The 20,285-nt window shown below is 47.6% G+C and overlaps 1 long non-coding RNA gene across 1 annotated transcript; it reads left to right on the forward strand.

Annotated features, from left to right (window-relative positions):
• Positions 1-884: 884 nt before the first annotated feature.
• On the forward strand, positions 885-10,474 carry LOC121063854. The gene is made up of 3 exons (XR_005816223.1): positions 885-1,269; positions 2,200-2,432; positions 9,672-10,474. It is a non-coding gene; the product is annotated as an uncharacterized LOC121063854 (long non-coding RNA).
• Positions 10,475-20,285: the final 9,811 nt, after the last annotated feature.

Below are 20,285 nucleotides of genomic sequence, written 5' to 3' on the forward strand. Positions count from 1 at the left end.
GCCCATTAGAACATCAAGGGAATGCTTAAAAATTCACGTACACTCATTCTGTGTTACAAGCGGTTCACTTTTTTTAAGAATAAGAGTGGTGAAAACCTTTATGTCATGGGATTTTTCAAGTATAATGCAAACAGGCAACGTGTGGAGTGCCCCCCAGCACTCAGTGGTTTTATCTGCCTAATTTTTGCTTGGGGAGGGTCTGCACGTATGAAAAATTATCCTCAGGTTTAGGCATCCGTGCAACACAAACTATATCTTGTACAGGATCTACATGTACATAATGTTAAACATAAATTTATACCTGTAACTTGTATTTATAACTGCATTTACTCACTTTGCAAATGCCCCGGTGATCTATTCCTGCTAAAGTAACGCTCTGAGAAAATAATCTTGGAAACCACAACAGCCAGCCATAAAGCAGCCTTTAACCACACTTTATTCATCAACCTTCTAATTTTCCAACACCTGGAAAGAAAATACAAGTTTTGTGCCATAAGTGAGGAGCGCATAAAGCTGAGTTCTGGAGGGGAACATTATTTATCATCTCGGATACAACTAACAACACATTAGATGTGCAAACAAAGTACGCCTGAATAACAAATAACTTGCTAGCTTTTAGGCCACCTATTGGTGGTTCCTGATACCTCCTGCTCTGGGGGTTCAGGCTGGAAATGAGGAGACATTTCTTCTCAGAAAGAGCAGTCAGGCACTGGGACGGGTTTCCCAGGGAGGTGGTGGAGTCACCGTCCCTCAGGGTGTTCAAGGAGAGGTTGGACGTGGTGCTTAGGGACAGGGTTTAGTGGGTGACGTTGGTGGTAGGGGGTGGTTGGACCAGGTGATCTTGGAGGGCTTTTCCAACCTTAATGGTTCTGTGATTCTTTGTTACCCAGGATCTCACGCCAGCACAGATTGGCCTGCTGGGAACCCAGATGAAGTCTAACAAAAAAGAGAGAGGCGAGCTGGGACGTGACACCTGCACTGCTCCCCGTGTGCCCATGGCAGCCAGAATCTGTCCCCGGGGAGCAAAGGCACCATGTGGCATGTGTTAGGAGGCCAGCTGCTGCCCGTAATGTCCCCACCACGTGTGGTTGGGAGCCCCAGGCTGATGCTGACCGGCTCCCCGCTGGTCCTCCACAGCTGGGGCACCACACAAAGGTCTCCTCCTGCCCGAAGCCCCAGCAAGAGACTGGGACCCAGTGCGGTGTGCCAAACTGGTCTGAGCACCAGAGCTGAGTGCCAGGAAGAGTGGTTACCTGTGGCATCACTCCGGTAAGTTCAAGCTGGATAAAGCCAGCATTTTAGACAATTGCTCTAATCGCTAGAAAGAAGCACGACAGAAGTTGCTGAATGAACAGGCATTTGGGCCTCTAACTCCCATGGGAAGCTGTTCCCTTTCCAGTCCAAGGAGTCTCATATGAGCAAAAGTTATTACTTCTTTCACCTTTCATCTGAGTTTATTTCGAGAACTGAAGAATTAGTTGGAGCTCCGTGAGATGAAATCTGAACCTTCACCTATTACAGGAACCACACAGGTTTGGAAAGGGTTCAGAAAACACTTTTGTTGCTAACAGTAATTATTCTTAAACTCAAGAACAGATTCCAAAATGCTGGGATCCTTCTTGCAGGAACGATGTTCAAGGCTTCTTGGCTGTGTGTAGCTTCTATTGTGTAGTGAGAGAAGAAACAATTTGGAGCTCTTAGGCAGAGAGTTTGCTTTAGCCTATCATATTGCTGCTTCTTTTAAAATCCTCTGTGGCGATAGCAGCGATTCGGTGTTGTAACTTGTTTATTTCCTTAGACTTAATACCATCCATTTATAATTTACCCTAAGGAGCTCAGCTCCACCCTTCTCAAATACTGTAGCCTGTGAATTTCCTCACTCTAAATAGGTTTGGTATTCTTTCCCCTCACTTACATTAGCTAAAGATTCAACTAGTTAAAACATGCAAACAGACAAATACACCAATAGAAGAGCAAATCTCATGCCCAGAAATTGCACGGCAGCTAAGAGCAAATAAAAGCTAAGTGTGGCTCCACTTTGATTTATGGGAAAACTGAGGCGGTGAGGAGGCGAATGCATTGTAAATGTAGTCCTAAAAACACTCTGTAACAGCAGAGTATGCCAAAACAGATGCTCCAGTTTAAATAAGAGATGTGGAAAACCCTCATTCATAGATTTGTATGATTTTCTTTCCTCAGAACCATAGGATCATTGAGGTCGGAAAAGACCTTCAAGATCACGAAGTCCAACCATCAGCCTGACCTACCAAGTCCCATCACTATACCACGTCCCTCAGCGCCACATCCCTGTGTCTCTTGAATACCTCCGGGGATGGGGGCTCCACCACGTCCCTGGGCAGCCCGTTCCAGAGTCTCATGCTGTGCAACCAGGTACAAAAATCAGCTCCGGTGGCTTTGCCCAAGGGGCTCAGGTGAGTTTGCTGAGGGAGCAGTCCCTTCTGCCAGCCCATCTAAACGAAGGAGCAGCACGACAGATGTGCTTGCTGTGTCAGCTCCTGATATGTAATCGGGGGATTAAGGGACTAGTTAATAAGAAAAGAGTGTGGGAGACAGACATATTTACCTGGGCTAAGAGACAGGCTAGGGACTGGAATGGGCAGGAGTCCAACACTGCCTTGCAGATATTGTGCTCTTGTGGCGCAGGAACATCAGGAGCAATGAGGTGACATGTAAGAGGGAAACTGTAGACTGAATATTAGGGTCCCAGTTCTGATACAGAGGGGTTTCTGTCTATGAAGCAGTCTCCCAAAGGAAAGAGCAGAAGCACTGCGCAGGACTGCACGGTGTATTCACAGTGTAGGCATGCTCTGCTTTTGCACAGGGTATGGATATTGGTTTTGGTTGCTCTCAGTTTCTCCCCTAATAATTCCTAAAGCTCTGTTTACCCTTTTGGCACCCAATTGATACCAAAATGTTGTTTTCCAGATATTTGAATGTCTCCAGAATCTTTTTTTTTTTTTTTTTTTTTTTTTTCCCTGAAGTAACTAATATTTTCCTAACTCTTTTCTGGCTATAGCATTACATGAGTAGCATGTATTATTATGGAGATAACATTAGGGTTTTCCCACCATTTGCCATGACTTTGTGCTTCCCGGTGCAGCATCGCCTGCCATTAGGTTGCCCATTCACTCAGCACTGCAAGATGCATTGTCACCCCTCCAGAAACAGGTTAGATTTGATAACATCAGATTCAGCCATCCTGGGTATAATTTCTGTGCCATCCACACACCCTTCTGTCCCACTCTTTCCTGGAGAAGGGGACCACTGCTCTGCAGCAGAGCCCCCTGCTGCCTTTTCCCATGAGCTCTCCATGCCCTGGCTGCACTCAGACACAGAAGCCTTTACACAGGAAAAAAAAAAAAAAAAAGGAATTTCTTGCAAGTCTTTATTAAAAAATGTATCTAAAGAACGTCTGGTGGAGAAGCATGAAGGCAGGGTGAAAGGCAAGGCACCTTCAAATTGGTCTGAACTGCTGCTTTCCAGAAATTCAATTACATTCAAAGACAAAGTGTTGCAGGCTTTTATGGGAAGAAGCACACAGCTGTAATGAAACACTTTCAGGCAGGGGATTAGTCGCCTTGCTGGAAAAATAAAATCATGGACCAAAATGCTTAACATGGGGATATGAAGTCAGCGTGGCAGGTTGCTCATACAACAGCAGTGGCTGAGACCTTGTGGCTGTCTCAGCAAAACACCAGGAGCGTGACGTAGGTGTCCAGCACCTCTCCTAATCGCCGTGTTTCTGCACAAGGCGTTACAGCTCTCGCTGTTTCCTCCTCTCTCTCAATGTTATTTCACACCCAGAGTTTGATGGAAAGGGATTGTCCTGGTTTCTAGTCCTGGCCTAGAAGCTCACCTTGTACCACAATCACCTTTTCAACTTTTTTTTTCCAAGAAGCTTAGAAAGAGCCCCCCCCCCCCCCCCCCCCCCCCCCTTTTTTTTCCTTCTAGATGCATTTGGCCACATATTTCTGTGCGTTCAGCATCATCCCTGTAGCCTAACACCTTTGCATGTGAAAAACTAGAAAGTGTTTGAAAAGCCAGTATGAAAAATTGCTTTACAAAGCATCAGCAGAACAGACCCCCGGAGCCCACCTGCTCCAAACCCTGCCCAAGCGGGGCCACCCGGAGCAGGCTGCCCAGGCCCACATCCAGGCAGTCCTGCAGCCTCTTCCAGCAGCCTTTATCCATCTCAGGCTCAGCACGTATCTGCAGATCACGTCTCTGGCTGCTGGATTTCTTCAGCAATCACTCAGTATCGTTTCATAAAGGAGAGGAAGAACATTCGCACTCCTAATGAATGTAGTTGTCATCACTTGTCAGTTTCGTGCTCTGAGGTCTCAGTTAGGTAGGGTAATTATCATTATATTTATACATAGGTAATTATAATCTGGGAAACTTTCCAAATTCTTCTTTTAAATGAGATTGGTCAAGCCTCTTTGCAGAGACTGGAGCCCCTCTGCGCCAGCATCCTGCGGCTGCGTGGAGGCGAGGAGACAGGCTTTCTTCCTCAGGCACCACCACAGGTCATGCCTTCTTCTCCTGGTACCCCCCAAAACACCCTTATCTTCAGACATTTTGGCCTGGAAGCTGTCATCAGGGAAGAGGACGAAAACGGCCACAGGTTACACAGGCTGCGGAGTGGGACCTGTGCTGCCAGGCTTGTGCTCCATCCCTCCCGCTTCTGGCAAGCTGTTTTCCCAGGTTGTTCTGAAAGTTTCAGCAAGCAAAACGCGCTGTCAGCACCAGCAGGGGCAGAGAAGGGTCCTGGGCTGTTCACGGGGCACAGTGTGCTGGGTTTCTCGTGGGTGGAATTTGCTGAATATTTACGTTGTATTTGGGAAAAGGGAAGCATTCAGACTTTTTGTTTGGAAGAGGGAATTCTCCTATTCACCCTTCGCTTTCTCACCCATCATCTCACCCTAGGGATGCCAGAGTATTTGTACATGGTGTAGCTGGTGGAAGCATATTGCCCTGTACCTGTGTCTTAGTCCAAAACAACAAGAATTTTTCCCTGTACTAATCCATGATCCCCATCTGCTGTACTGTGATTCTGCTGTGCTGTGATTCTGCTGTACTGTGATACTGTGTGGTATGTTCACCCCTAAGGCAGCATTTTTCTAAAATACAAAAGAGAAAGGGTCAGCCTTGCTAATGCGTTAGGTAGGAGCTTGGTGGCTATTAGAGTACATTAAATGTAACCTCTGTTCTCAGGTGAGATCTGCAGCATCTCCTCCTTGTCCCATGCAGTGGAGGGATGTGTTGTTTTTCAGGTTTTCTGCTTGTTATTTTGTGGAGTGTTTCTTTGCCTCGTGTCCAGTGGTGCTTGTGGTGAGCAGCATTTTGGTTTTGACGAGGTGATCCAATGCAGACTGTGTTTGACGTGAACAAGCTCAGAGAGATTTGTTGCCTGCTTTTTTACCTGCCTTGGTATTATGCTTACCTAGCTAATGGAGCCAGATCCAGCCTGATCCAGAAAATCTTCCTAAGTCATGTTTGTAGCTGAAAGAAGAATTTGGTCTGCTGTGCCCAGGGCCTGGGTCAGGGCCAGGACTGAGGAGCCAGCAGTGTGCCCTTGCCACAAAGGAGGCTGAAGGCATGCTGGGCTGCATTAGGCAAAGCACAGCTGGCAGGTCGAGGGAGGAGATCCTTCACCTCTCCTGAGCCCTACTGAGGCCACACCTGGAGAGCTGTGCCCAGTTCTGGGCTCCCTGGTACAAGACGGTCAGCCTGCCCTCTCTTCTGGCCACCTGAAATCAGGACATATTGAGATACGGTGCTGCTGTAGGAACTGGCTGCTAACTGGAAAATGGCAATAATGTCACAGCTTGGCAGGCTCGTTACCCGGTATGGAGCTTATGGGGATGGCTGTCAGCGATCTGGCCGTGCCAAACCAGCTGTCCTCCTGTGACACCCATCCAGTGCTCCTGGAAGTGCCAGAAAGCTGCCCGGTGCCTTTGCTGTCCCTGCTCCTCACCATAGACATGTCCTTCCCCGGAACGGATACAGAGATCTCCTGTGGATAGCGGGGTGATCCAAGAGATGTGGCTCCTAACCCAGCATTTTTCTGTGATTTTCCCTCTCTCTGGGAGTTTGAATCTGGCACTGGAACTGCTTCGGGGCACGAGCTTGCAGCCACACACCGCTGATCAGAAGCAGCTGGCATGTCAAAGCACAGGCAGACCTCACCTGCGGTGTTTATTTAGATTGCTAAATTATCCCTTGACAGTTGTGCTAAGTGAGATACACAGGGATGTGATAATCACAGCTGACAGGCTGTCTGCTGGCAGGTCTGAGCCCAGCTCCCTTGTGCCACTTGGATTGCCACCACATTACTCCTATCACTGCCACTGGGAGAGTTCATCTGACACCCATCAGTGTATCAGAAAGCCATACAGATCCATCCTCCTGCTCTGGGTGCTGCCAGAGGCTGGCCATGCAGCACCATGCCCATGGTGGGTGCTCAGCATCCCTCTGACTGGGCCTGCTGAGAGCTGGCGCACACCACAGGCCACAATCGGGGTCTGGTGCTGCGGAAGCACTACCCGCCCCAAAACATGGTCTGCCTGAAGGGTGCTGGTGGATGGGACCTTCTGGTGGGGCAGTGCCCGTGAGTGGTGGGTGGATAGGAGCTTCTGGTGGGGCAGTGCCCATGAGTGGCATTGGCCTTGCCCCTGCTCACGTGCAGCTCAGGCCACGCCGGGTTTGGTAGAGGAAAGTCCTCTCAAAATGAGTACAAGGTGTTGTTGATTTTAGGAATGATTTGTATTGATTATCACCCAAAAACACACAGACCAAATGAAATGATTGATACCATCACTGTGAAGTCAAGCACTCAGGTGCTTGTCACCTGGGCTGTGTCAGAGTTAAGGTGACCCGTGTACGCCATGCAGCTTCCTTAAGTACACGCATGACGGTACAAACATCTTTGCTCCTAGATTAAAGACAAAACCCAGCAAAACCAAGGATTACAGGCGGGAGGAACTACTGTTCCAAACTCTATATTCTGAAACAGGGTGAAGAGGAAGCCTTAATTCTGGCATTTCATTAGCTGCCAGCTCTCACTTCCACAACTGTGACGTGCCGCCATTTTGTTGATCCGCACAGCAGCATGCTGCAGTGTTCCAGTTCAGCACTTGTTGCACACTGTGGACTTAATCACTGAAATAATTTCAGCACTCTCACATTTAGTTGAAGCTTTTCTGGATGTTCTTCTCTCTTCCTATCACGGAGCCTGTAGACAAACAGCTCCTGCTGAGGTTTTAGGTAGAGTACAGAGTGATGTGTGCTCCAGCAAAAGCTTCACAGCCTTTGGGGTCTTTTTTAATTGTAGAAAGTACAAAGAAGAAGCAGACCAAAGGGCCAGCTTGCCCATTTCCCTGTCTCTGACAGCAGGCAGTAGCATGTCCTGCAGGAAGAGCACAAGAAGAGGACAGGCCCATACTGGTGCTTCCAGAAGGTGCTGTCGGACTGCAGCAACTCATGGTTCAAAGATCTCCTGACCAGAAATGATGCTTGTGTTTTTAATAGCACCAAATTGATTTTTCCCTATCTTTTTTCTTCCACGAATGTGTCTGATTGCTTTCTGAACTGTGAAAACTTCAGCATCCCACTGCAAGCTGTTACAGTGCTCTGTGAAAAATCTCCCCTCTGAGGGATCAGTGCCCTCTGATCCCTTTCTTCACAGTGCTCAGAACTTCATGAGTCCTCCTCAAAATTTGTTTTCAGGGTTTATGGTTGTGATTTATTTATTTATTTATTGTATTTCTAATATATTTGCCACGGGATGAGGGTCCAGAACTGCATGTGGTATTTTGATTTGCAATGTTATATCAGATGGTGTCTCTGCATGTTGGAAGGTAGAACCGTGTTTTCTAATGGGTTTCACTTAAATTTACCTGCACTTTCTCTGAAAATTTCATATGCCATTTTACTGTCCTGTTTCTGGCTATGCTGAGACCCTTTTGCAACTTCAGAAGTAATTTTCATCCTGATTACTTTGGACAGCTTCATGCACTTGACCGATTTTGGCTGTAGCCCCTGAAGGCTTACTATTCATCTTCTTTTGCAGAATTTTTAGAAAATCAGTTGGTCAGAGCAGCTGTAGCACATCTCAGAGCAGGACGCCAGCTGGGATTTCCCTTCCCTGCAAACACTGCCTGCCTATTCCCTTTTCTGTTTCCCATTTTTTGCCAACTGCTTGCTCACATTTAGGCACCCCCTTGTAATCCATGGCAGCATCTTTACAAGCCGTTGAAGGAACTTTCCCAACACCTTTTGAAAATCGATGTGACTGCATATCCATAGATATGTGAGTCATGACTGCTCCGTACTGACTCCGCACTATAAATACACCATATTTATTCACATATCCACAACACAAATCCTATACAACATTTTTTTTTCAACACACTGTGGAATGGGCAACAGTGAGTCCAGAGATAGCCATAGCTTAGCGTGGGTTTCATGTTTCTATATATTTTATTCTGATATATTTTCTTATTGCAGAATTCCCACCAAAGGGAAAAAAAAAAAAAAAAAAAAAAAAAAAAACACATGCATTTCATCTTCCAGCCACTAGGTAGAGGCAAAAGCCATTGCAAAATACTCACCCAGGATATAATGTAACAGTATTTCCAAAAAACCGCTCTATTTGACATCAAATGAAAGCTTCTGGCCAATCTGTCTTCACGGTTCTTAAAATAGGTCTGGCCAAATTCGAATATAAAAATTAATTTTGAATCTCATTAGCTCCGTAGTCAATTAGTTAATTAGAAAGCAGTTGCAGACAATCTGTATGAAGATCACTCTAATTATCCCTTCCTACCCAGTGCATGAAAAATTAATCATGGTAGGGTTGTTCCACCTTTTGAGGCAATGATAAAAGCAGTGGGGTGTTAGCCATCTCAAAGAGCATTCAGTGGAGCATTTTAGAAGGACGCTTTTCTTTTTCATAGAAAAACTTAATAATTTGCCTATTAAGGGTTCTCTAAATCAGTCTTTTGAAATCTGGCTGTGTGAGAAGAGACATAAAAAAAGACAAATGTTAGCAGAAAAACTCAAAGGTATTAAATACTGAATATGCATAACAGTATCTATATTCTGGTCATGGTCTTTCCAGGGGTTTGCAGCGGCTGCTTATAAGGAGGAGAAACATTTTTAAAAGCCTAAATTGTTGGACTACTGAGGGCAAAATTTAGACAAATCTCTGTGCATATTCTCTGTGCAGGAACAGCACCAATCCTGATTTTCAAAGTCTTAAATCTGTTCTTGATCAGATGTATCATCTGTACCTATTATTATTTGCATTGCAACTGCCCAACGGAGCCCCTGGTGTGGATCAGGACCCCAGTACTCTGCAGACTCTGCTATGAACAGAATGGGACTGCCCACAGCCCATGTCTGTCTCAGAAAGAGCAGGGTGGTAGATGTTTGGTTGGTAGCTCTCCCAGACAATTACAGCATCCAGGACCGTACATTCATCACTAAAAGAAAAAATAAAAAAATAAAAAAATAAAACAATACAACCCAACTTTGAATGCACTTTTGAGTAGAGGTGTTTGGAAGCCTTGAAAGTCTACTAAAACTGCAGCCAAATTACATCAGTATTTCAATTTGGTGAAACTGATGGGTATTTTATTTTTTTTCAGATGTCACAGGATTTTGAACTTAGAAGAACTGTATGGAGAAGAGTGAAATGATATGCTTGGTGGTTTCCTAAAATATATCTGAGGACCAGAGTCTGACATACGCAGAATGATTTCCTGCCTCCCTTCGCAGCTCTGCTGAGGCTCGGAGAAACCACTTGGCCGGCTGCTGATGGTGCGGGAGGTTTGGGATGTCTTCCCCCAGCAGATTTTTGCTCTCATCTGGTGCCCTGGTGCCCACGGCAGGGAGGACAAGTTTGCCTGTGCTTAGCACAAGCATTCAGAGAACTTGATGGTGCTGGAGGAGACAGGGTTTTATTGTAGAGTTCACCTCACATGATTTATTTACTGTTTTTCAAAATACAGTAGGATAGGTTTTGGCTATAAGTGCCATGAAACCTGAAAAGGAGGGTGAAAACTTCTTTTTATTTTTTTATTTTTTTGTCTGATTACTAAATGGGGAAAAGCCAGAGAAGAGCTCCGAGAGCCAGCAATGCCAGGAGGGAGTGAGGAGAAGATTGGGTTTCAGCTCCTTGCCCTTCCCAGCCTGTCTCTGAAGAGCAGCCTTCTGTAATTTTAGTTGTGATTGAATATTTAACTGCATGAAAATGGTAGCCTGCACCTAATAATATCCCCATGATGAGGACACTGCTTCAGACCCAGCGTAGTGGTGCAGGCCAAGGCTTGGGTAAAGGTCTGGGGTGCAGGTCATGGAGCCACGCAATTGGAGAAATTTATGACCTTTCTTGTAATGAAGTTTCATTACATTTCAAAGGAACACTTCACCTTTTAAAATGAAAAAGGGATCATCAGCACTTGCCCTCATGAGGCAGCTCTGTTTTTCCAAGGAGATGTTGGTAAGCGCCTTTGGCTGATAGAGTCAGAGATGAGGCAAGGTGATTTACCACTTAGGGCTGGAATTTGATTAGTCAGAAGAATGGGCTCAGTAGCAGGGTGACCCAGCACTTTTAGGGTTCAATGAAAGCAGAGAGAGGCTTAATCTGCCTCCCAAGATGAAGGAAAGGGGTGAACACATGATGAGGATGAGGTGTTCATTTTGGGAGGGCACGGAGAGAGCACCCCAGAGCTCCTTGGCAGGCGAGGAGCAAAGTGAAACAGTGAGAACCTCAAGGTTGGTCCTGAGACCTTGTGGGGCTTCAGCAGCAAGACTTATGAGGGACTGGGCTCTAGAGGAAGGAAGAAGATTCCCAGGAGAATAACAGCAACATACAGGAAAGGCAGTTCAGAGGAAATACAATTTTTTTTCCAGCTTTTTTGGACTGAAGAAGTTAACTGAGCCTCCGGAAAAGCCCTGAACAGCCTGAGGACTTGCTGTGAGGTGAAGTGCCAGCTGTGGGACCCGGATGGTGGGAGACCCAGCAAGGGTGGCCGTGTAGCTCAGCAGCCCACATCTCAGGAGATGCAGTTGACGGCTGCCTTCTCCACCTTGCTAGGTGATCCTTCTATGCCCAGGGGGCACTGGAGTCACGACACAGGGAATTGCTCCAAAAAAGGGGCTGATGTCCACCTACCTGCTGCTGTGATGCTTTTTCCATGTGAAACTCCACCAAACCTGTCCCTGGTGGTGTCCAAACCTGACCGGTGTTGACCTGTGCTGAGCAGACCATGAGCTGGGCAGGGCGTTATTCTGCAGCTCCAAGCATGGCTTTGCCTTCTCCTGGTGGCGTTTCACAACAGACAGCAGCTACAGCCCCCTTCACTCCTCTCTGCCTGACTTCTGAGGAAAAGCAGTGACTCACCAGAGCCCCACAGCATCCTGAAATGCTTCAGTGACCAGAAATACCAAATTACTTCCCTGCTTCACCTGAACCATGTGGTATTCACCTTCTAAAAGGCAAACAAACAGGAATGATGGTGATGTCTTAGGTGGGCCCAGCTTCCTTGCCAGTACGTAGAAAAAAAGTGCGTGCTCTCACATTACAAGGCTGTGAAGTCCAGCCCCAAAATCGGCATGGATTTCACCTGTGTCAGCTTCTGTTTGCTCCAAGAGCAGGTGGTGTTGAAGCTCTCAGAGTGATGGGGGAGGAGAGCTGGAGTGACCTGGGCTGTCCTCCCATGCTACCCGTAATTAAAGAGAACAAATATTTGTCACTAGCTTGTGACTCTCCCAAATCGCGTACGAGGCCGATTCATACTGCTCAAAGAGCTGTGTAACGACGTGCTGCTAATCCCCCAGACTCCCACTGTGGTAGGATCACGCTGGTTTTAGGGAGAATCGCAGCACGTCAGATCCTGTTCCTGCAACTACCCTACAAAATAAGTTGCAAAGTATGAGATACGACTTGTGAGAGAAATCAGAGGAACTGACAGCTCGTGGGGCTAAAGAGAGAAGGGAGGCAGGCTGCTCTGCTGCAGGAGAGCTCTGTGCCCTCTTAGCTCAGGGGAGTTGAATCCGACAGAGCCACCTTTGGCCCCAGCCACCCTGATGCCATGGGAGCGAACCCTTTAGTGTCAGGAGGCGTGATGAAAACCTAAATTAACTGTCTGTAATCCCCCATCTGCCTGTGCCTCTGCACAGATCTGTTGACATCAAGGCGTTTTTAGGACATCTGCAAAGGGGAGAAACGGAGCTCCCACCTTTAAGGTGGCTGTGCTGAGTGAAACCAGCGCCTGCCCTGCAGCTGGATAAAATCTGTCCTGCAGAGCATGCCCTTGGGAGTGCACCAAGACGAGCACCGTGCCTTGTGGCCAGTACTGCTAGGCAGGAGATATACTGGAGGCAGAGAGGTGATGGCTGAACACAGCTGTCCGTAGTGATATTCGGTCGCTCTCTGTTAGCTTCAGGGGTCTGTACCTTCCTTATCCTTTTTCTTATGGGAGGCAGGGATAGAAAAAGGGTAGTTTTCCCATTTTATTTCTAACCAGAAGGTGAAAAGTGTGTTTGTGCCACTCCACAAACACTGACGCTAAGCACGAAGCAGACCCCTGAGCATCTTCACCCCTGAGCTGGGTGAATTTGCCTGGCTTTGTGACACTCCTACTGCTGCTTGGTGCAGGGCACACACAGCCAGGTGTCCCCTTCCAGGACAGATTTGGAAAGGGCAGAAAACACCTGCTCTGCCAGCGACTGAGCAGGGCAGAGATGTGAGACTGTGGCCCAGTGTCTGTGAAAGCTGCCTGGAAACATTTCATGCTCTACTTCATTTTTCCCCTTCAGGTGGCTTTGCCTTGCTCGCAGTGGGATTTAGAAACAAGTGCTGTGTTTTCCCTTTGTGCAAGAAGGCTTCCTGCAGGGAAGCAAGGCACTCCTGGCCGGTGTGCGGGTGGTGAAGAGCAGAGCCGCGGGCATCGCCTTCTCCAGGGGCTCTCCACTGCCCGGAGAGTACACCTGGGGTGTAGTTTACTTCATCCTAGTGAGGGTTGGCTGATTTACCCCTCCGAAATTCCTCCTTACTCCGTGGGCCATCCAGGCAAAATGGAGTAAAGCCAAGTGAAGTGGCTCCAGAGGAGCTGTGTTTCTGCAGCTGCCAGTGTGAGGCTGGACTCCAGCCTCCTCTGTTACGGGGACAGGATGAGTACCTGTGCTTTGAGGGGCTTTGAGACAGACAAAAATCTCGTTCCTTGAAGTTAAATCAGCTTCTGGGGGCAAAGGGATTGTTAGGGAAGAAATGGTTGAAGCCCCCTGCAGTGGAGAGCAGAAGAAAAAGGAGGTTAGAGGACACATTGCAGAAAAGATTTTGAACCTGAAAAACACCCATCGAGGCCAGCACTTGGCTAGAAAAGCTGGAAAGATGTGGGGGACAAGGTAGGATGTAAGCAGATGTTGTCTCTGGTTTTATGCTGACAAAGCAGACTGCAACCAGGGGTGCTATGTGCATGTCTACCAACCGGTGGAGACTTGCTTCCTGCTAGCTGGATCCTGCTGCTGTTGCAGACCGTAACATATAGGAACAGAGGTCATGGACAACACTCTGCAGAGCCAGTTTTGCTTAGAAAACTGCTGTTTTCTGTGCAGAGCAGACCAGAGTTACCAGGCATAAATCCTGACTGTGCACATCACCCACAAATGGCCACAGCAGCCTTTCACCACAAGCCCCGTGCTCGTGCTGCACCTCACTAACGGGGCACCACCGGGACTGCTGAAGAAGGACCAGACTGCAAGGTGTCCGTAAGCAGGTCAGGTCCGTGGAGTCATGGACAAGCATTCGTCTTCTGGGTCCCTGGTGTCCAGCAGTGTCCCGCAGAGCCCTCCTGAGCACTTCTCCTTGCTCTTCTGCCAGCCTGTCCTTGCACTTGTGGGTGAGTGCTCTGGCACAGAAACTGTTTTCTTTGCTGTAGAGACCTGCTCTCATTTGAATTATTTTAGCACTGCAGAAATAAAAATAAAATAATTGGGATGGGTGACATTCTTCTCGGTTTTATTTCATCACCGACACAAGTTGGCTGCATTTCAATGATCTGATTTATACCGAATAGTTCCCTGCCATACCCACAGCTTATCTTTATCTGCAAGAATGAAAATAACCATCAGCAGCAGGTTTAAGGCAGCTCGTGTAGCAGCTGCTGGAAGTAGCTCCGTGTGTCTTGTCCTTCAGGGTCAGGGCTTTGGATCGGATTCCAGGTGAGCGTATTTGCTGTGCCCAAGGCTTTTTCCTCTGTGGCTGTCCTAGTGACTCAGCCCGTCAGTATGGCCTGGACACTGTCTCAGTTCAGGGTTCAAAGCCCAGATGAGATCACAGCCATTTCTGCGAGGACAAGGTACTGCCATCTTCGGTTTTGTGACTCATCACCTCGTGGGGGATGCTTAGCTGGCTGACTTGAAGGAGAGATCGGAGTCTAGGCAGATGAAAAATGACTTTTTCCATCTTGCTAAAAATAAGTTTGATTCTTAGTGAAATCCTACTTAATTATAACCCAAGAAGCTAAGCAGGATCTTATACCAGGGCTTACTGAGTAGAGCTCCTGGGCCTCTAGCAAAGAACACAGGACATAACACTCAGTATGGCGTGGATAATACTGCACATCCACATCTAAAATCTCAGTCGGGAGTGCTCGGTCACAGAGCTAGAAAGGTGCCAGTAAAGAATAAAAGTGGTCCTGCACAATGAAACACAACCTGACACGTCCTGTGCCATGAAATCCCACAAGTGATCAGCTCAGCCACAGGTCTTCTGATAAATCTTTCATAATTCCCAGGCAAACCTTATAGCTGGCTGACTCTAGGGGGTTGGGAAGACTGTCTGATATTGCAGCTACAACTTCTGGGTCAGTCTGCATCTGACAAGTGCAGGAACGCGACATAACTGAGATGTGGAGCGGACACTGTTCTCGGTGTTAAGGTAACACCAAGGGATTTCCTTTAAAACTGCCTGTGGGGACAGGCAAAAGACCTTCTGTAAAGGTTAATAATAACAACAACAACAGATGCTGCTATTACTAGTGCTTGGATCTTCAGACCTAGCTAAGGACAGGTCTTCTGTCTTGAATCCAGAATGAGAAGTGGAGTTTGGATTTCCACCTGTGTGCAGGCACTTAGCTGTGCTAGAGATGTGTGCGAGATTTAAGTGACACCTCATTTCCAAGGAGTCCTCCTCCTTTCCCAGGCTGACCCCTTGTATAAACATATTAGAAATGACACGGAAGTCCTCCTGATGCTGAGCCTGGAGGTGAAGGCAACCACAGGGGAATGGACTTCTGCTCCAAGTCACTTGTACCTTTTTCATTAAGCATATAAGGGATGAAAAACAATTTTTAGGTATTGATCTGCTATTCCTTATTTCAGAACCGCTTCTTCCGTCATGTATTCCCCCTGGTTTCTTTTTTCCAAACAGTGGCACAACCTCAGCAGGAAGGATAGCTTGGGACACCCAGGCCTGGGGATAGGAGCACTTCCAGGGCTCGGGAAGTGGATGGCTACAGCCAGCAATTCATGCGCTCCTCCTAATCACTGGTGGTTTTGTTTCAAGCCCTCTTTCTCTCTCATGCAAACAGAGGAAGGAAATAAATCAGGGTTTTTGTTTTCTAAGCTGTAGGACTACGAGAACAGGGTCTCGGTCTCCTTGCTTTTTCTAAAACAACGTGCTAGAGACACCACAGGCATATGTATCAGTACAGCATTGTTCAGCCTTGCATAGGCACAGAAGCTGTGGCGTCCTTGTGCCCGGAAGCAAAGCTGTAGGTACTTAGGTCGACCTCAATTTTTTCAAGGTCATCTCCAGATGACCCCAGTGCTGCCCTCTCACCTGCCTTGGCAGGCATGTGGCTGGGTGTCAAAGTTGTCCACAGCCAAAATGAGTCCTGGGATCCTGAGGAAAATATGACAAATGTGATCCAAATGGTAAATTGCAAAATAAAATACAATAAAATTAAATTAAAAAATTGAGTATTGCTTTCTGAACAGTCCAAACTAACCATTCATTTGTGTGACAGGGGCAGATATAGCATGAATTTCTGTTCAGCCTTTACCTGGTGTAGGATCCTGGCCAGATGTGGGGAAGCTGCAGGGGATCCTGAGGATGCTGCAAACCACTCTGTGGCTGATAGGGTGGGATAGGATTTCCTCCTGCTTCTCCCTTGCAACTAGTTAACTCTGCTATAAAGCAGAGAGCTCCTGTTGCTTGCAAACTTGCATGTATTTAGTCTTTTGTCACTAAAATTCTCCTTGCCATCTACACACTCCTAATCCCTTTAAAATATGGCCGAGCCCTCGGTTGCTGTGATACCCTGTGGCATGGAGGACCCTGTGTTCGTTCTTTGTGGGGTGCAGCTGCTCGCAGGGAACTTTCCCTGCTGCTGTTATCCATCATCCTGCACTAAAATGCAGAGTAACTCAAGTGGCGATAAGTTTCTGCTGGCTCTGAAAGAGAGATGGTGCTGGCAGTGCCCTGCAACTCCTGCGAGGCCTAGCGTCTCCACATAAAAGTTATTAAACGCTGGGAATGGCGGGCGTGCGAGGAGCGGCAGATTCGGGGGGCTGTAAGGACTTTGTCCCCTTGTATTGAAAGCCTGAGCAGAGGCGTGATGGGGAGAGGGGCGAGCTACCCGCTGCTGAGCTATAAAGGCTTTTTTGTGAGGAACAGTCTGGGATAAAGACAGCTCGGGCTGTCCCCTGCTAACAGGCTGGGGGCTGCTGACGGGCCCCACGGCGACCGCTTTTGTTAGCCCTGGGGCTGCAAAAGGGGGTGGGGGGCCTGAATTTGAATTTCCTTCTTTTTATTTCCCACTACTGGGTTTTCCACGTAAAGCTGCAGTTGGTTCACCCTAGATTTGGGCCCAAGTGCAGGTCAGTAGGGTTGCAGCAGGCCTTAGGGTGAGCCCACGTAGATGTGGGTGGGAGGTTGTGAGAAGGGAGGCGAGGGTGCTGCAGCTCCCAAATCCACACCTGGATGTGACTTTTTGCTGCCTGAAGGGCAAGAGGAAGAAGCTGCGGGACGAGCGTTCGAGCGTTCGTCCCAACAAAGCAACCTGTTGACAAAAGCACCGTCTGCCTCTCAACTTGCTCAGCCTGTCCCTGCTGCAGCCCCCCAGCTTCCCACTTTGCCAGCGCTGAGCACTTTCAAGGACAGCACTTAGTGCTCTCCCTCTAAGACTTCATTTTTCAAAGGCAGCCCAAGAGCCACCAGAATGTGTCCTAGCCTGTAGGGCAGGGCAGGACATGTCAGGAGCATCCCCAGGTCTATTTAAAAAGTGATCCCGGGCACTTTTTTCAGCGCTGGTGAATATGAATGTACTTTTTGTGAGGAGTGCTCTCCCACACCTGCACAGGAGAAGGTTTATCTGGCAGTGCACTGGCGAGGTGCACAGAGAAGAGCCTCCCGTCCTGCCCCGGGGCTAGATGTGATGCGGGTGATCCCAGGGATGCTGGAGGAGCTGCAAGATGCAGTGGGAGAGGTGTGCCCCAGAGTGCCAGGACTGGGGGTGGGATGCTGTGATCCAGGCAGCAGCCGCAGGGATGTGCTGGCAATAACGTTGCAATACCTTACTTTACAGGATGGTGATTTTATTACCTAATAGGCAGATGAATTTATTTTAAAACAGCCCTGCTTTGACTCACTCATGCTCATACTCTCATACCCACATGAGACTGGTGTATCCAAGCCATCTGTGCATCATGCATACACCAGGGTACACGTTTCCATCTTTGTGTTGATTTTGAGGATGGGGGATGGTGCCGTGATGTCCTCATTGTGTTTCTTGGGTTCTCCTTAGGTTGGTGATCAACCCAACTTTGGGCATGCCTTCTGTGCCCGTCTCTTGCTGGCAGTGGATTTGCTCTGCCTCCTGTGTGTGCTGGCATCTTGTGGGCTCCTCACTGGGGTCCCACCAGTGCCTGCAACCCTTACAGCATTCACTCAGTCTTCTGCCTTTTTGCTCCATCTGGTGCCCCACACCCAGCCATTGCCACTCTTTCTCTGTTCTTACCAATCTTCTCTTTCCTATTACAGCTCTCTAGAAGACAGCTAAATCTGGAAGAAAATTTTTCTGAATGAATTTTGTAAGAGCTTCTGTAGGAGATTTTTTGGGGAGGATTAGTCTTACGGACATTATAAAGCAGGAAATTGTGTATATATTTATATTATATATATATTTTAAAACAACTGCATCAAGAAAATGAGAAATGTTTGAGAACAGTTTTCCTTTATATGAGAAAGCAGAAGCTCCGTTCCTCTCTCTTTCTCACACCATCTGTGTCTATTAACTCTAACTATTTTAGAAACAAAACATCTCTTACATCTTTCATGCAAGCCAGCCTAACTCAATCCACATAACCATCAAGGCAAGTGAAGGAACAACATAGAAAAGAAAGACAAAAAGCTTCCTTTTATGCTCTCTTCTATGTTTCAGAGGCCTAAGAGAACTGCCTGAAACTCTCGACAGTTTAGGAGGAGTGCAAGGCAGACATTACATGACTTTATGTAGACATCCTTTGGCCCATCCAACCCAACATCTTGTTTCCAGCAGTGACCATGAGTGAACACGCAAGAAAGATTGTAGGAATAGCGCAGAATAATGTAATAACTACAATTTTAAGCATTTTTAACATAATTTGTATGTGTTTCGTACCTCAGTGAATTTCTCTCCCATTAGTTTGTCCTTGAACCAAATTTGACCTCCAGCATCCTTTGGCAAAGGGCTCAGGAGGTGAACTGCCCATTTCATCAAGTTTTCTCCTTTTTACTTGTTTTAAACGTGGTTCCCTCAGTTTCTTTGGATGTTCCTGAGTATCTGGTTCTGCCAACAGCCTTAGCCACGAGGCACCTGTGTTCAGCTAATGGCCATTGAATAACCAGGTAATATAAACTAAATAATAACTGAGTAACTAAGACAAAATGTTGGCTCCCTTCTCCCAGCATCCTGAGGGAGCACAGCCATAGGTTTTGCTCTACCTGTTGTAACCTGGGTTTTCCCAAGGCCCAGGTGTCAGCTCTGTTATGAAAACACATTGTGGGTACTGCTCTGCCAACAGGTATCAATGTGGGTATCAGCAGTAGCATAATTTCTTTCTTTGGAAGGAAATACTCCAGGTTCAGATCAGTTGGTTATAAGGGGTGTTTTCTCCAACTGCTACTTTTCCCAAATTATCTTAAACTTATGAGTCTGTCTTTAGAGAAACTCGAAACCTCCTTAGCTCTGATTTCTCTTATACAGCACCTCTGAAGTCTGAGCTCGTTTCTCCAGCATGTGGCATTGGCAAAGCACACGCATTTCCCACTGCAGTGAGTGCATTATCATGTTGATGTCCATCAGATAGATAAGCTCTTCACTTGAGAGTACTTATGGATAATTCTTTTGAAGGAAGCTCTTTCTCTTCCTGGGGTTTTCAGACGCTACATCTTATTCCATATTTGCTGCCTATAAGCTTCTCATGGTCCAAAGACAGATATTTCTAGCAGCAGGGATCACTGAGACAGATAAACAGAAATTCTGAAGGTGTATGAAACACTTTTCCAACCCAAGAGTCTCATGGTGCTTCTGTCTGTGTAAGGAGAAAGTGTTGCCCCTTGGGGTTTATAGGACAGGTGCTGGGCAGTGCACGCAACAGGCAAGGACTGGCTGTGTACAGCAAGGAGAGGTGGGTTTGATGCAACTTGTGCTGGGAACAGGGTGGCTGGTGGCAGCATCCTGAACGTGCTCCGCACTGTGACACCAGCAGCTGTCCCCTCCCTGGGACACAGCTCACGGCAGGCACAGCAGATCATACATATGCATAGCTGGCTGTGTAGCATCTCTGTGTGGTGCCAGAGGTGGCTGTGGGAGGTAAAGCTGCTTTTTTGCCATCCTCCTCCTCGCCCCCAGGTGAAGATGGATGAACCAGCAGCAGAACGAGCTGGCTCAGCTCTGCCCTGGGCAGGTTTGCTGGAAGAGAAGGCGCCCGCTGATGTTTGGGGTGAGTGACACACCTGTGAGGACTCACGGTGACAACCCCATGCCGTGGCTCTGGGATGGCAGGGAAAACACACACGGATGTGGCGGGCTCTCCCCATAGGGTTGCAGAAGCTGGGTACCAGATGTCACCGAGGTGGTGCCATCCCCTCTGCCACTGCTGGGGGACTGCTTGGGTTCCCCGAGCCTGAGACACTGAAGGAAATACGACGGAGAGTGAGAAACGTTGGGCTGGGGGGCCCATGATGTGGCAGAAGCAAAGAGGTCTGAGAG

Source organism: Cygnus olor, chromosome 1, assembly GCF_009769625.2.
Source record: "Cygnus olor isolate bCygOlo1 chromosome 1, bCygOlo1.pri.v2, whole genome shotgun sequence".
In the NCBI taxonomy this organism is placed as follows: Eukaryota; Metazoa; Chordata; class Aves; order Anseriformes; family Anatidae; genus Cygnus; species Cygnus olor.